Source organism: Corvus brachyrhynchos, unplaced genomic scaffold (genome assembly GCF_000691975.1).
Source record: "Corvus brachyrhynchos isolate BGI_N302 unplaced genomic scaffold, ASM69197v1 scaffold80, whole genome shotgun sequence".
NCBI classification, from domain to species: domain Eukaryota; kingdom Metazoa; phylum Chordata; class Aves; order Passeriformes; family Corvidae; genus Corvus; species Corvus brachyrhynchos.
In genome coordinates this window covers 3,417,203-3,434,874 of record NW_008236769.1, presented here as the reverse complement: position 1 = coordinate 3,434,874, position 17,672 = coordinate 3,417,203, and the positions used below count along the sequence as shown (strand labels likewise).

The 17,672-nt window shown below is 34.9% G+C and overlaps 1 protein-coding gene and 1 long non-coding RNA gene across 2 annotated transcripts in view; one reads left to right on the top strand and one right to left on the bottom strand.

The window, feature by feature from the left end:
• SLIT2 (slit guidance ligand 2) overlaps positions 1-17,672 on the top strand; it is a 262,238-nt gene that overhangs the window by 39,518 nt on the left and 205,048 nt on the right. The gene's annotated exons all lie outside the window — the stretch shown is intronic.
• Positions 10,948-16,588, bottom strand: LOC108445041. The gene is made up of 2 exons (XR_001859780.1): positions 16,187-16,588; positions 10,948-13,163 (listed from the first exon to the last, which is right to left on the bottom strand). It is a non-coding gene; the product is annotated as an uncharacterized LOC108445041 (long non-coding RNA).

Below are 17,672 nucleotides of genomic sequence, written 5' to 3'. Positions count from 1 at the left end.
TTTCTAAAATAATAAAATTTTTCTCTGCATTTCCAGTTCTATTATCTAGATACATTAATGTAAAACTGTGTTGTCTCTTCATGTTCAGGTAAATATCTGCCTGATTTGTAATAAAAATTTTATTGTTGTGTAGTTGTTTGAAGCGTGTTGTGAGAAGCTAACTCTGAGTACAGTAATATTTAATTGTCTGATGAATTGTGTTAATCTTCTGCTAGTTTATTCTTTGTGCTGTAAAATTACCTTTAATAAAACATGCCTTTAAAACTGCCTTCTTTTTTTCAGTGGAGGATTCTAAAATTTGGTTTTTGGAAAAAAATGCCCTGAATTCTATAGAGAGGTGGAGAATAAAGCAGATTATTATAATTATCGCTGTAGGAACAGCATAGTTAGAAGGGGGTGAGGCAGAGAGTTTTGAGAAAAAAGGTAATTTTTTAAACTCTTCTTCTGCCTGCATGGTTTGCCATTTCATTTTGTCCATCTCAGGGACTAATATACCTGCCACCTTTCTGGGAGTCTAAGGGTATCCTGCAAAAATATTCTTTGTACCCCTCTCTAAATTTATCTTTCCTTGCTACTGTCTCCTGATCCACCACTTCTGCCAGCCTGTACTTTGAATTAGGTAATGGACTGAAACTATTTTCTATGTGTATTTGAGAAATATGTTTTCAGAGATCCAGATGAAAAGGGCAAGGCTGGAAGGATCATGTCATAAAAGCTTCCTTCTGACTCTTTAAATGCATTTAAGGAGATGGAAGTCAAGACAAATGAGCTATCCCCTACAGTATATTACTTTGATCGAGCTGTGTTTGCCACCATCTATCTAAATGATGGTGACATATTTTTAAAATAAATTGTGGAACTCAAATACTTCAAGTGAGTTTGGTATCTCTACTCTGCTAATGTGTGTATGTAAGTGTGCATTTCTGCTTGAAGCTCAGTAGGGTGGTCAGAATGAGGGTAAGGCTGTGGAGAGCCTGTGTTGCCACTAAGTTTTCTCCCCAGGGTGATGCAGCTTAATGTTTTTCACATGTTTGTCTTAACACTGTAAGGTCCTGCTGCACTCCAGGAAACCAATGCACAGTCACTGGTTTATGCCCTACTTTTAAGTGTGTGTTGTGTGGGAATGGGACAGGAATTCTAGCCTTCAGGATAAATGTTGAGCAGTGAATATAAACTTTGTTTCTTTTGTTATTTGTTATTCTGTTTTCTACTCTGTTATAAATGATATAAGGAAATAGGATTAGATAAATCATTAACAACTGTCTTCCTAGGTGAAACTGCTCTCTTGGGAATGCTTAACAGCCAATTCATTGTTAGGCTGAGAAGGTGTCAAAAGTGCAGTCCTAGATCTACTTGTGCTCTAAATACCCCAGTATTGGAGTTTTACCCTGCCTTTGTAACATATGGGTTTGGGGCACGTGGTCAGTGAGTGGATGCTGCAGACACCTTGGCTGAAATTGGGGTTCATGATGTCTGTAGTGTGTTAGGTAGGTGATCTGAAATCCACTCACAAAATACAGTGAAGACCAGTGTTGAGCAGGAGAAATTAATATAGAAAGCAGAGACAAGGTAGCGTAGCAAAGTATGACTTGTGAGTGGTTTGGGGGTCACAGGATAAATGTTAAGTCACAGATCTGTTGCAGTAAAGGTATATAGTCTGTCTGACCTACCAAAGCTCCTGCTGTAATAAGGCTGGATCATCTTCTGTTTCGTGCTTATCTGTGTCTACTTTGGGAAACTTATTTTATAGATGATTATAGAATTATTGCAACTTTATTGAAGACCAAGCCTTAAAAAGAACTATAAATGAGTATCACAGAGTTTAGGAAATGTAGCTCCACAAAATCTTGAAATACTTAGGTTTGCTTATCCTAGAGGGGAGAGGACTGGACAGTAAGAGAAGAATGTTACGGAGTTATTAGCAACTAATTGTTTTGTTCAATTCTCTCCAGCAGCTTCATTTGAAGTGATGAGTTTAGGTTTAAAACTAGGAAACCTTTTTCTATTGTCTGAATTAGTGGAAGGCCACCAAGGCTTTTGGAAAACATACTTCAATGGCTATTTTAAAGACTGGGTTGATAACATCTGGTAGGGGATTATTTAGCTGTGTAAACTGATTCTGACTCAGAGTGACACTTTCACAAGCTAAACATTTAGGAAGGTCAACATTTTTTTTTTTTAATTATAAGGAAAATGTAGTAATTTAAATAATTATAGATTATGTTACCATATTTAATATGAAATTATATTTAATCATACTTAAGGTGAAATGCTTTCTATAAGAAATCCAGTTAATTCACATATGAATTATTATATTTAGATTATAAACCATTTTTTCTTCTTTTTCAGTTTCATCCTGCTACGCCACAAACTAGGTTACAGAAAAAACTAAATTATTTATATTATTGTGACTTCATTCTTATTGCTCTTGTTAATAATGTAACAGAAGAATGCAGATGTATTTCTTGAGCTTTTAAAAAGTCTTCACCAACATTTCTTCCCTTAATGGCTATTCAGTTTTGATCTGAATGTAAGTTACAGCATCACTATATTAAGTGCTCTGGTTTGTCATATTTTAATTCTTTTGTTGAATAAATGAACTTCTACCTTCACAAAGTAATAATCAGTTTAGTAGGTGGAACATTTCTTTCATTGAATATTACTATGAAAAGCTATAGAATGGCTTTTGACAAAGCTAGTGTTCCAGCAGCAACAGTGAAGTTACATGAAGTTTCAACCCATTCATCAAGCTCCTGCTTTTGACAGAGGAAACATCATTAACAAAGAAGAATGCATTTTTCTCAGAGTAGTGCAGAAATGAAAACCTTCTGGAGTCCTTCAATAGTGAAAAAGAGGGTGAAAGTGGAAAGAAAGGCTTTACTAATATAAAAAAAACACCCTTAGAATTTAGTCAAATTATTCTGCTAAAGTAGAATAATATACACTTCTATAATTTTCTGCTATGACTTCTATATATTAGAAAAAAATAACCAGATAATTTAAATTGACATTAGAACCATAAAAAAAGTATCCAGTGCTTTTCATATTTACTGGCCTCTTACTTTTAAAATCTCACTCATAAGTAATGCAGCATGTGCTACTGAAAAACCCCTAGAATACAAAACAAAAAAACTTCTATTCATTTCTATCTAGAGCATTCTGTTTTCATCCTTCAGGATATTTCAGTCAAAGACATGCAAATGTATTATGTTCTTCCCCAAGTGCTTTTGAACTGTTCATCCTTCAGGATATTTCAGTCAAAGACATGCTATTATTATGTTCTTCCCCAAGTGCTTTTGAACTATGATATATTTCATATCAGTGATTATCTGTTTCAGATTATTTATGGTCTAACATGTAGGACTGTTTTCAGAAGAGCAGAGATCTCAATGTTTCTGGATTAATTTATTTTGCTTGCTTAAAATTAATTAATTTCCTTTTCTCTCTGTAGCATATTTACAACCTTTTTCTCCTTCCTTATTGGTTTCCTTGGTCTGAGCGTGAGATTTTAAGCTTCTTAGGATGCTTAAAGAGAGGTGCGTGGTACCTGTTTTGTGGGCTTCAAGTAACATTTTTTACAGCAAACATGGTATAACTTAGAGCTTTACTTGTTGTGGTGTTTTTATTGCATTGTGATCCTGATATCTTTTGTATCTTTTTTATTTAGCAAGAAATAAATTCTTCTGTTTTAATTTCTTAATTATTTTGGGTTATGATCTCATCTTTACATTTAGTATTCAGAATACCTGAAAAGATAAAATAACCTCCCTACCACCTTGTTTTAGCAATAATTGTTTATATTTTTTGTGTGAGTGTTATGATAGGAAGGGTTATGGTTAGCTAAGTAGTTGGCTATTGCTAAAACATTATTTACCATATACTTCTGGAATTTTAATTCTTCTTTCCTGAAATGAGAAGGTGAGGGAGAATTTGTGATCAAGGAGTGATGTGGAGTAAGTAAACCAGAAATGATGTAGTAGAAATGAAACAGATCTAGGATTGAAATTTTAGTGTGTAGTCTACAAGACTGGGCCCGTGCTCCTCAGCTCTTTCAAGGATGGTATGACTCTGACATGAATAAAGGCAAGAGTGTCATTACATGATATATTAAAGGGAATGTGGTGCCTACAAAGTTGAAGTGCCAGCTGGGAATGATTAAAGTTTGTGGTTTGCACCTACATGATGTTTTCTGGAAATCCCATAATTTTATGGATTTAACTTCTCACAAGTCTTGAGTTGGTGCCCAGGTCCGATGTTTCCTAGGAACTTGCAAGCTGACAGGGAGTGAATTAAGAAAAACAGTAGGAAATGCTGAGGCCAGCACCACAGTTTGTCTTCTTCCCACAGATAATTGGGTGACTCTCCATCCTTTGCTTTCTTACTGGTGTACTTTCTTTTGATATTTGGATAGCCTGGCTTTGTTAAGAGAAACAAGAGAAAGCTAAACAAATGTCTTAACAGGAGACATGAATAGGACATTGCAATTGATGACTTCTTTTTATATACTCCTGTATCTTGGAAGAGACACACCATGTGTGCCAGGACAAGGTTCTACTCACATACTCAATGGCTCGGAATCTAAGTTGTTGTCATGTTCAGTTTTGAAAAAGTCCTGCTTCTCAGGAAAAACGTACCTGTGGCTGCAGAGCGGTTTTAATCCTGCTTTCTGACATTGCATTTCCATTGGTGACTCCCTTCTCCTATTCCCCATTTTTTATATTGAGTATTTGGTTGGTCTTACAGAGTAAAGTAGTTTGTAGAAAAGGAGAAATTTAGCTCAGAAGGAACCTGATGGTTAGGGCAACCTCCTGGGATGAAGAACATCTAAATTTAAATAATTTTTTGAAAATGGCAATGTGAAAATGACTGCATCCTTGAAACAGAGTGATCTTCTTATGGCTAGCTATATTTTGCCCCAAACTGGTATTTTAGGGAGGAAGCTGCTTCATTTTATAAGGCATTACTGTGGGTGCAAGTGTCTGAATGTTAGAACTTACGTGGTCTTGAACATAAATGCCCTTGTTGTGGAGGTTTTAGTTGTGTAAAGGATTAGGTTGCTGTTGAATGGGAAACTTGAGGGTATTGGTGACATCTGATGTTGGTACCTGGAACTAATTTTGTGGATTTAGCTCCTGGTGTTTCTTAATTGGCATTATATCTTAAAGCCCAGGAGTTGAAGTCTGTTGTATCTACGAGTCCTCATTATTTCATTATTAACGTTAAAAAGCTTTTGCTTCTTGTCATGTTAAAAGTGTAAATAGCTTACCTGAAAGATGATGCCATCTTAATATATCATACTTTTAAGATACCAGATTGCTGTCTTATTCATGTTTCATTTATTGAATAGGTTGGTATTGGTGTCTGTGGAATTCATGACTTACCAAACTGTTATCATTTGTTCATCATTTCTTGGAAGAATATATTTAAAAAGGACAATCTCATGATCTAATAATTTAGATCCAGATTTTTTTTTACTTGCTTACAGGAGTAAGTTTTTTTTCCCCATATTTAATAACATTTCTCAAAGAAAACATATAGAACTTATTTATAATAAGAGTTCACACTGTGTTTGTAATACTACTAATAAAATACTGGGATTTGACAGAGAGGTTTCAGGTGCTAGATTTATTAAGAGCTTGCTTTTTTTTGTTGTGTGTTTTTTTTGTTTGGTTGGGTTTTTTTTAAGTAGTTTTGGAAGAAGGCCGTCTTGAATTTTATGAGGAGAAATTTGTTATAGTCAAGCCAAGATGTACTATCAGTGATGCAGTGTTAGAAATAGAACTACTAGCTAGAGTGTCCTACAGTATTTTTTTAGGGATTGAAGGGGTTGGCATTTTCAAAAAGTATATAAGAAGTAACTAAATATCCGGGATTTTGTATGAAAATAAGTGTCTGAAGTTCTTTTATAACGGCTAAGGATTTACGGAAAAGATGTAGTGTGTCCCTCCTCTTCTCAAAACGTTTTAGTGCTCTTTAAATATCATCACTAAAAAAATGACATCAGAAAAGAGACACGGAGACCAATCCTGATGTTTGATTTGTTCTAACTTCAAAAGTAGGCAGCAGCTCCCATCTTCACTCAGCACCAGCTGACAGGTTTTGTATTTAAATTGCAGTTCATTCTGCTCACATGAATGAGTTAGACCATTATGTGTGTACCTTCATACATAATCACTCTCTTAATATAAGCAGTCCTATTAAATACTATATCAAAGAAATTTTTCCTCCCAAAATTGGAAGTACCACTATCTTGACAAAGGGTAGTGTTTCTAAATATAAATACTGTATCACATCTGGAATTTTTATGGTGGTGTGAGATAACTGTGCAGAGCCAGTTAATACAGAAATGAGTTGATATTCACACGTTTCGCGATAGCTTTTCAAAGCCCAGGGTAGCTTTTACACTGAACACTTAATTATGCTACTACTACTTTGGACTTATGGTGTGCCTTTCATCCCTGGATTTTCAAGCGTAGAAGCAACATTAGCCTCACAGCTCCATCTCATTGATGTAGGTAACAGTAATAAATCACTTTGAGGCTTGGTTTACTTACTTTTGTGAAGTAGGTAAATGGGCTTGACCCAAGTATAAAGACTTAAGCATCTGATCAAGAACTGCACACAGACCTGATTCTCAGCTTCAATCTGTATAACTTCATAATATATATTCTCAAAGAAAGATTTGGGCCCTTTGAAAGGCTGTCTGATTTTTATCTCTTCTTGTATTATCAAGCTATCTTCAAGGTATCTCTGCTTCTCCAGTACTGAACTTCCAATGTTAGGAAAATGTTTTTAGCTACGTACACATGCATTGATTTTGTCTGGTTTTTTTGTTAGTGGAAACATTTGTTAGAAAACAGAAACCAATTTAAGTAGTAAGCAAGTTGACATGTTGCCTGCTTAGACCACCAGAGCTGCCATGGTTAACAAGCAGTCCCAGTAGATTCATGCCTGGAAAATTGATGCATCTCCTAGCAGGACTTGACAAATGGTAACTTGTCATAATATTGACTCTCCCCTATTAAAAAGGAGGTTTTGTGTGAATAAATGGTCGTTAGGACCACACCTGAAAATTCAGAATTATTTAGTCCAGTGATTTATCCAGCTTTCTCGGTTAAACTGTAGTGTTTTGCAATAGATATTTCTGGATAAATTGCATTGACTTGAACTGATTTTGGTATCTTAATAGTAAATTTTTAGGTGTAATCCAAATAATGTGGGTGTACATTCTGGTACTATTTGGATATCCTGATGCCAGTGGAGTTTTGTAGTAAATGTCACTCTTAATGATATCCCCCACTCAGTGCCATTAGGATATAGATTAGCTGCACATTTTAAGAGATTTGAGTTGACAGGCTGAGAACAGTGCCTTTTCAGCATTTTGTCACTCCAGTTAGGAATTCTAAGGTATTATATAGTGACATTTTCTTGTGAAATTGTGGCTCAAATAAAGTGTTTGTCTTAGTTGGAATTGCATTGCAAATTGACCCTTTGTGCTCTTTTCAGTAGGAACAAACTGAAATGATATGCTGATGGGATGTAGTTATTTGGGGTGATTCTGTTTCCTGCTCTGGGGCATAAGATCAAAAAAACCAAGTTCTTCTCTGTAAGACTCCTCCTCAAAACAAAACCTCAAAAAGCCTCAAAACAAGGGAAAACCTCAGACACTAGAATACCCAGAGCATTTTGGTGTAAAATGAGGAGTTTAAGTACAATAGGTGGAAAAAGTGTGGTTCAAATCCAGTAACATACTGAGGCAACCATATGAAAAAACATGTCTGTTGTAATCAAAGATTTTGGTCTGAGAGCTCATCTTTTTCTCTTCCTAAATCAACTCAGAAATTTGATACTATTTACTTTATTCAGAAATGCCATCAAAATTATTTTCAGGTAATTGTAACTCTTCAGCATGACACAATGAAGCCTGGTTTCATGAAAATATTTCAAGAAATACATTTATTTTTCAGAGATCACCTTCACTTGTATTTGCCAGTAAAAAAATGTATGCACTTGAGGCTTTGCTATAAAGTCTTGGTTTAGTGAAAGAAATAATTAATGGAGGTCTGAGAAATTATAGAAACATTAACTTGTAATACAACTATTTTCTCATAGCTAAATGTGTCACCCCCTGTCAAATTATTTCAGATTGTTCAAATAGTAGGAAATTGTGCAAGTAGATGAATATTTGTAGATCTCAGTAAATATTTGCCATTTCTCTTCCAGGTGAATCTTTGATCTGCATTTATTTTTCAGATGAGCAAGATGAGTAATACCAAAGTCTTTAAGCCTTCTGAGAGCAGGTTATATGTCTGGTCTGGTTTCCAGCCCTCTGCCGTATGCTAGAGATACTATACCCATATCTGCAGAAATTTGCATGCTTTTTTCCATTTTTAATGCAATTTACTTTAAAAAGTGCTGCCTTCAAATTATTTTGATTGAAAATCCTCACTTCTGTAGGGCTGTAGAGATCACAATTCAAATAAGGACATACACAAATAGTAATATGAATTTTTAAAAGGTTTTAAGGGAATGAAGAAAGAACTGTCATTCTTACTCCAAAATTTTACTTTTTTCCTGGTTTGCATGATAATGCATTGTTTCTATGGGCTTGAGCATAGCTGTGGATGTTTTATTTTTTATTGCTGAAATTTGTAAATGGATATGTATCTTTGTGCCATGTAGTACTGTGTGTCAAATTGATAGGATCATATCAGTTCTTTAAATAAAAAAGAGAAAAGGAAAAATATGTAAATGCTGTCTAGATAAAAATTGTAATTCATGCTGTCTTTTATTCCAGTCTTTTCCTTCAACAGAAGGAAATAATAAGTGATTAGAGTTACTTATAATGATTTTGATTTAACAGTTATAGATATGGAGGATCTGTCTGGACACTGGGAACCCCAGAACAGAAGGAGGATGCCTTTCTCTGGGTGTTTAGTGACTGGATGTGGCACTTAGTGCCATGGTTTAGTTGACAATGTGGTGATCGGCCCAACATTTGACTCAGTGATCTTAGAGGTTTTTTCTGACCTAAATGACTCTGTGATTCTGTGTTCTTAACTGACAAATTCAGTTTTATCAGGTGGAATTCTTGTGGAGTTGTAACACAGAAATTTACTTTTGGCTATTTGAAGGGCGGCAATAATTTGCATGCCTGGAACATGAATGTAATTTGTCATTGGTTTATAGAGGGCCAGGCTTTGAATGGCTGTATGTGGCTTGAATCCTTTTGGTTCTGTCCATTGTAGAATAACAGAATGGTTTGGGTTGAAAGGGACCTTTGAACATCATCTAGTAACCCCCCTGTAATGATCAGGACATCTTCAACTAGATCAGATTTCTCGGGGCCCCGTCCAGCCTGATCTGAAACGTTTCCAGGATCTACCAGAGATCTACCACCTCTCTGGGCATTCCATTCCAGTGTTTGACCACCATCACTGTAAAATTTTCTTCCTTCTATCTACTCTCAATTTATACTCTTTCAGTTTAAAACCATTACCCTTGTTGTGTTTCTGAAGGCACTAATAAAAAGTCTATCTTCATCTTTCATATAAGCTTTTTTGAAGAACTGAAAAGAAGCAATTAGGTCTGCCTGGAGCCTTCTCTTCTCCAGGCTGAACAACCCCAACTCTCTCAGCCTGTCTTCATAGGAGAGGTGTTTCATCCCTCTGATGGATTTTGTTACCCTCCTATCTGGACCTGCTCTAACAGGTCTATATTCTTCCTGTAGTGAAGACCCCAGAGCTGGACATAGTACTCCAAGTGGGGTCTCACCAGAATGGAGCAGAGGGGCAGAATTGCCTCCTCAAACTCGGTCATGCTTCTTTTGATGCAGCCCAGGATGCTGTTGGTTTTCTGGGCTGCGAGTGCACATTAATGGGTTATGTCCAGCTTTTTACCCACCAGTACCCCCAAGTCCTTCTCTGCAGGGCTCTCAATCCCTTCATCTCTCAGCCTGTATTGATACTGGGGGTTGCTTCAGCTAAGTGCAGGAATTTGCACAATCTGCAGATCTGCAGTCTGAATATGCAGATGCACTGAAAGATTGAGAGCAGTATAGTAATGACTGTAACTTTGGGATAAGAATCTTTCTCTTGGCATGTGTGGCCAGCACCCAAGTAATGCATTGACTCTGTTTATAATTATTTGAAAGAGTTAGATAGTTGTTCTTATAAGGCTGAGAACATAATTGCATGACTAAAATCGGTATTATAATCAAAATATAGCCTTCACAGTTGTATGTATAAATGTGTATGCATCCACAAACAGTGTTCATTGTATTCCAGGAAACATGGCATCTCTGTACACCAAGTATGGTTTTATGTCCCTTTTTCACATTAGAGTCAGTTAACATGTGACTGAAATTTTCAGGAGTACTAGTGACTGGATATATTGTCACAAGTCAAGTTATATTCAGTTATTATAGCATGAAACTGAAGACAACACACGAATAGAAGCAGGGAGTTTCTTCATGTTCAAAGGCTAAGCAGCTCAAAAACAATTAGGAGAAAAATTAAAGGATGGAAAGAGTAGAAAAGAAAAAATGGTTAGCTCTAATATATACATATGAGAAAAATCACATTTTCAGTCTGATGCGAGGATTTTGATTAAAACCATCTAAGGACCACTGTAGAAACACTAATACTTGAAGGCGGTTTGGTTTTTTAAACACTATCCAATTTTTTTAGCAGATCCCTCTGTTTGAAGTTCAGAGATTCTTTTATATTAAACAGTAGGTGCCTAATTAGACTGGTTTAGAATTGGAGGAGTTTCAGTGTGAGCAAGAGGAAGCTTCAAAATGTTAAGCTATTCATTTTACTTTGTGTAATGTCTTAAAGCAGTAAATTTTGAAGATGGAACAATTTTTTTTTTTAGTCGAATCAATCCTCATGGTGAACAACCCTAGCATGAACATTAAAATGGAAAACATTGGAAATAACACATGTGAACATGTGTTATGTGCGTTTATTTATAGCCTAATGATTTACTTTATCTTTTTTACATTACATGATAAGCAATCTTTTGTGATTAACTCATCTATTTTAATTAAATGTTTACATTTTTGTCAAGTTGAATCACATTTCGTTTGTTGTTTATACAATGCCATTACAAAGTATGTTTGTAATAAAGACTTGTTTTATGAAGGCAGAATAACAAGCAGAGTAACTATTTCTTCACCAACTCTTTGGAGTGTCTGTGTACCACTGATGTTCAAAGTAGAATCATATATCAGGAGTAATACTTCGTGTTACTTTAGTGGAAATTGTTTTCTATTAGTATTTTATCATTTAAGACTGATTGCAGAATATAAAATCAAACCAAGAAAGCTTAGGTTTCTTAAATGTTGTTGAATCCTGCCCACAAATGATAAAGCAATCAGAGAATTTGTAGGATAAATCAGATGGGCCTTTAGCCTATAGCAGAGCAACATTGAATTTGAAGCAGTTTGCTCAAGGCTGTGCCCAGGCAGGTGCTGAGGACCTTCATGGCCAGCCAGTGCTTCACCAGCCTCAGCCCCAGAGACTTTGTCTATACAGATTTTAAAGAGACTACTTATTCATTGAAAGTTAGAGGGCATGAATTACATACCCTCTTCAGGATTTGTCTGATTTCTTCTGCTGAGCTATTAATGTCTGTTTTGTTACCCTTTGTAATAACTCAGTAAAATTAAGTTCTATGCCGTGATCAGGGAATGTGTTTCCTCCCCTTCGGTAGTAATATGCCTCTATCATGAATTCTGTATTTATAGATCAAAATATCACTCAGTTTGAAATATCATAGAATTTAATCAGCCTGAACTGAAGAGGATGAAAACCATTCAGAATTTTTTCTCTTGCTTTTTTTCTATTCTTTGGTTTGGAGCAGCATGACTTGAGTTTTCATTTAGAACTTTGGACTGCTACTTGAGTTCTGATAAAGTTCAAAGTTCTTATGAACTGAGAAGACTTCTTACCCTTACCATCAGATTTTTCTTTGATGTAAACTGTATATTGAAATAAAATCATTGAAATTTAATCAGATATGCTTGGGTTCCTTATCAGTGATTTAATGTGCTAGCATTGGTTCTATTTTCTTCATTGTTTACTTATCAATTGTATTTATTGTATCACTTCCTATGGTGCATATAAATGATTATTTTGATACATGAGTGTACTATGAACCAAAGTCCTAAATTCATACATCTGTAGGCGGAATTTGAGATGAGGCATTGTGGAAAAACCCCTATTTTATGAATGCTTCTTTAGATTTTTGGCCAGGACACACCAGCCAGGATGGGGCTGGAGCCTTCTTTCAACCAGATTCTGAGTTTTGAGTAGGAAGATATTCTTAGCTGATGGGATACCTTTTGCTTCCATGACTTCCTTCATTCAACAGGACAGTGCATGTTCCAGCTTGTACTCATGGTCTGGTGCTAATTGGGATCAACAGGTGAAACTCCTTAGACTTAGGGATACTGTAGTTATTTCCACCTTATTATTTTTACTACCTACTGGTCAGTTTGATCTATCTGTACCAGAAAGAGTCATGCTGTAGTTGTTTCTGTTCATTATCTTTATTGAGTTAGTTCAGTGCCTTGTGCCAAGGGATCTCTCAGAAATACAAGGGTTTTTGTTCTTCTGCTTTGCAGTGTCTTGATTGATTTTTGTCTGTATTATTTACGATCTTCATAATTCATTTTTTCATTTCAAAGACAGTTTTTCATGTAGGACTTGTATTTCTCTATGCCAAGGCCTGTGGAGGAGCTTGTTGCTCTTCTTCCAGTTGTCAGAAATAAGTTAGTGTGCTGAGCACTTAACAAAGCCCAATAAGTTCCTTTTCACACTATTGCCAGTTCAGCTGGCAGAACATTCTCTAGTTCAAAGAATTAATAGGAGATATTTGATAGATACCTGAAAAATAGGAAGTATATGCGTTTTTCCACAGAAGTGTTTTTCATCTCTCTAGTATACAAGATGTATACTGTTCCCCACCTCCTTCAGAGATGAACATATTAAACATGGTCACACTTCCCTAAATGCTAACAAAAGTAAGCATATAATTTTTCTGCCTCTTGCTATTGTTGAAAATAGTTTTGGCCTTTCTTCTTGCCCTTGTAAGCAATTCATTATTTCGTTGAGGTGCAAAAGCAGGGTCCATACTACTCCTCCATGCCAGTTCTACTCCTGATTGAAAGAGATTAGGAAGGAGAAATATGTTTATTCATACAAGTATTATAAAAAGCATTTTAAAAGAATGGTAGGAACACTTGGAGGAAAAAAACATCCTAGTACAATTGTGTTTTAATTGTTTAATCCAGATGAGTGTTTTAATTGTTTAATCCAGATGAGTGGAAATTTCTCTAGTAGACAATTACCTTTTAATGTTATTTTCCTTTTAGGAAACTTGATTTTTTTTTCATGTTAATAAATAACTAAAAAATTAGGGAATGCAACAGAATTGAGGCAAGGAGGGAAAAGAGTTAGTGAATGTAAAAATAATTACAGAAATGTTTTAGGGTTTTATTAGTTCATGTATTTTAGCCTTTTCTGTGTTACTTGGAGAAGGTTAATATGCTGCTTAAGGACAAAAGAACAAGACTCCTCAGGTATATTGAAGAGGAATAGTATAAAGGGGAATATGAAAGAGGCAGGCAGTCCCTCCCTCCAGAGCCTCTCTCTGTCTCTTGCCATTAGTCCTAGCTCATCCAGCTCATAGACTACAGACTGGGATCACTGAAGGTTGCTGGGTGTAAGCTTTTAAGCCTCATAAGCTACATGTGAAAAATTGTTGTTGCATGGGAATTATTGTTTATTAATGCATTAACTCTGAAAAATGCTAAGTAACTGTATTATCTCTTTTCTGTTATATGTGATTGTGTCTAAAAAGTGTCCTTGAAAACCAAGTTTAGGTATTATTCTTTAGGAGCAATGTCGTATTTCTGCTTCTCAGCTCCTACTTATTGGAATATAGACACTTTATGATTTCTGTTTCCTTGTTACTTTTCTGAGTTTTTTGCTTGCAAAAATTTCTGTGTAGCTCTACAACACAGAGTGTTATCTGTAATCAGAAAAATGAGGATATCAGGTCAGTGTCAATGGTGCATCTTGGTCTATTTGTATGTGTACTACATATGAGATGTCAATGTGGTTCCTATGGCAAAGAATTAATTACATGTCAGAAAAAAATGCTCTTGTCTACTGCAACCAGTTTCCTCTGCTCTGTTCAGTTTTTAGAAAATGTAGCAAGAACAAAGGAAAAACTATAGAGTGGGACAATTTTTTCCTATCACTTGCTTACTGGCTTTTAAGAAATTGCTTTTTTTTAAATTATCTTTTTAATTTTATTTTTTATTTGTCTTCTGAGTTCCTTAATTTATACTTGAAGTGCTAACAAATAGACTGTTCTGAGCCAAGAAATCTAAGCCCATGAAATGAAGTCAAATCAAAGGGGTTATATACTGCCTTTCCCATTTTCCTAAGAAGATTATTCTCAGAGTTAATATTTATCTCATCAGTAGATGAAAAGGTAGCTAGGTGCACAATGTATTTTAAAGAAATTAAATTGTGTCTTTCTGTACAAGAATTTGTTTCTTCTTTTTGTTGCTAGAATTTTGCTGTTCTGATAAATACATTTTTAAAATTCAGGAAGAGGTAACATATTTTAAGAAAATATTGCAACGTCCTTAATGAGAAAAATGCATCTGTATCCATTCCCCTCCCTTAAGGAATTAAAAAACCATCAGGCAGAAAAAGGACATATGGTTATATATGTTGAAAATACAAGATAAAGATCATCTTTTAAACTGAGGGAAGGAGAAAATGTGGCCGACACCTTATCATAGATGGGAAGAGGAAAAATGTTGAGAAACTTGTCCCTGTTCTGACTCGCTAGAACATATGACTCTGGTGACAGTGTGGAAGGAATTCAGTTTTATCTTCTATCCATCCTTCAGAGAATCCAAAGCCAGAGATGCATAAGGTTATAGGATGTTCCAAGGTCATTCTACTTTTAAGAGCTTTGGAATTGAAGTTAGAATAAAGATCTTCTATCTTTGTTTAAATTAATTGCCCAATTTGCAAAATAGTTTACAGTACTCAGTCTGAGTCTTGCAAATAAATCTCTAACAAAAATCACTGAATTAATTTTGCCTGTGCTAGGAAAATTATTGTTCCATGTGTGAACTTTATTATATTTATATGTGGACTTCTGTAGTAATATAAAGGATCGTTTAAATAATGATTCTCTTTTTAAAGTAAACATAGAAGACAAATGTCATAAATCCTCTTCCTGTTAACAGTTTACAAACTCTTCAGAAAACAACCTGCAGTAGTGTGCTTCAGCTATGATTAATATTAAGTATTAGATTTGCACAACTTTTCAGTAGCTGATCCAATTTCAATTCATTGAGACAGAATTAAAACAAAAGCAAGCCTAAATTGTGGAAATGTTGAATAATGCTTTCCTGCTTAGTTGTTTTGAAGAAGCTTAGCATGGGGTTTAAAATAAGTGGTTTTGTGCTATTAATATAAAATAATCTTCTCTGCTGAAGAATAGGTTTCTGAAAAAGTTTAGGGTGTTTTCTGTAATACAGATAGCATATGCAGTGATTTACTCCTAAATATATATATATATACTCCTATATATATTTCATAACATCAGAGTATTTTACTCTGCCTAGTAATGTGGTAGAAAACTTGAACTCCTATATTTACAACTGGAAATAACAATAAGCATTTTCATCCATAGGAGAGTTTGGAAAGAGGTACTTAGAAACTAGCTGGGGTAGCTATTCCAGATGAAAAAGCATGCTCAGCCTGGGATTTGTTAATTTTTTTAAATTTGTTCATTTTTAATTTTGTATAATGAGATAAATTTTAGTGATGGATTCAGAGAGCATAAGAGGAAGTGTGGAAGAAAGGCCAAAGGATTCTGTTAGTATTTTCAAACGTAAATGAATGAGATTTGAATTCTAACTGGCCAGATAAACAAATGTGTTGAGAAACCTCAGATTCCACTGACCTTAACAGAAATTTGCATCATTTAGTGCCTTGGAACATCAAGCATTGAATTGAGGATCTAAACCCCCAGCTTTTAACAAGCATACTTGATTCTTCTAGTCATCATTCCTAAATTCAAGATAATTAATTTTGTTATGTCTAGAATAAAAGAGAAGACAAGACTTCCTTTATACCATTTGATCACTTACAGTTATCCATTTTGTCCTTTTCTTCAAGTTTGCTGATCTTTTCAGGAGTTCATGATGAGTTTTAGGGGATGCTATTTGTCCATTTTCATGTATTCTGTATGGCTCTGAAAATGTGAGTCTGTATGAAAAGCATGTAGTGTTTGCCTTGTTCTTACATCAGAAGAATTTTTCCTTTTGTCCATTTTATGCTTGTTTCCAAAGGCTTAAAATGCAAGCTTTGTTTCTGCAATAATGGCTTAGTGTAGGCTTACATTGTTGATCCCCTCAGTAGATGCAATGTAATCCACTTTGGTAATGTGAATTTTTAAACAATCATCAGCCTTTGCTATTAACCCTTCTATACTAATGGTAATACCCGAGAAGAACTACAAAGGAATTTGGTGCTCAAGCTTAACATAAGACTTGAAGGACACTTAATGGCATTTACATTCCTTAGTCTACCCACAGTGAATTGCAGAGCTGATGTTGAACTTGATTGGTACTGTATTCAATATAAAATAGTTGATTGTGAAGTTGATGCTGAAATACAACTTTGCAAAGTATTTCTTTGGGAAAATATAAAAAAATCCTTGAAATGTCCTTTGCAATTAAATGGTACTTGAGGATTCTTCTGTCCCTTGCTTTTGTTTACTATTTAACTAGGTCAGTAGTATACTTTTCTCAAAATGCTTGGGGTTTTTTTCTTTAAACTAGATAACATTACCTGCTGAAAAAGGATATGTTAGAATTATTCAGTCATGTTTTTATTCATTAAGCTGTTTAAGAATTTTTTTTGTCTAAAGTAGGACAAGTATTTATGGCATTCTTCTTCCTTTTAATTAGTCCTGTTACATCTTAGCAGCAGATCAAAAAAAATTTTTTTGCGACTTTTTTAAAATGTCATTTTGCTCCAAACCTATTGACTGTTCTCCTTATCTACCTCTGTTCTTTTTTGAGAAAATAAAAATTGACTTGATTGCAGTGTGTATGACTTTTATTACAAAAAGAACATGGATGATTGAATTTTGTGTCTTAACAATTGGAATTACTCCACTGTGTTTCAATAGTCCCACTGCAGAGATCTATCAAAGTTAATCTGTGTTTACTGTCTCCCCTTGGAGTATTTTGGATATCTCTTGTGTGGCAGTAAGATGAAGAGCTCTCTTCTGTTTCAATCCACTGTGTGGAAACTACTCCATGTTTAATGAGACCAAGGTTTTATGAGGAATCACTGAAGGATTATTAACAATGTCAGTAACTTAGCCAACATCGTCTCTGCAAAATTAGTAACTCAGTTTTGTGAGTTGATATCACAATCAAAAAAACCCCTACCTGGTTTTGTTTAACATTGCAGTTTAGTATGTTTTTTTGTGTTTTGAAAGGTAAATGCAAGAGATTAGGACCAGTGCAAGAGGGAGACTAATTAATCAATAAACATAAACTTACATAGTGCAGACTTTTACTGTGGTCTTACAGCATAGCAGCTCAAAACAACATGCACCTTCAA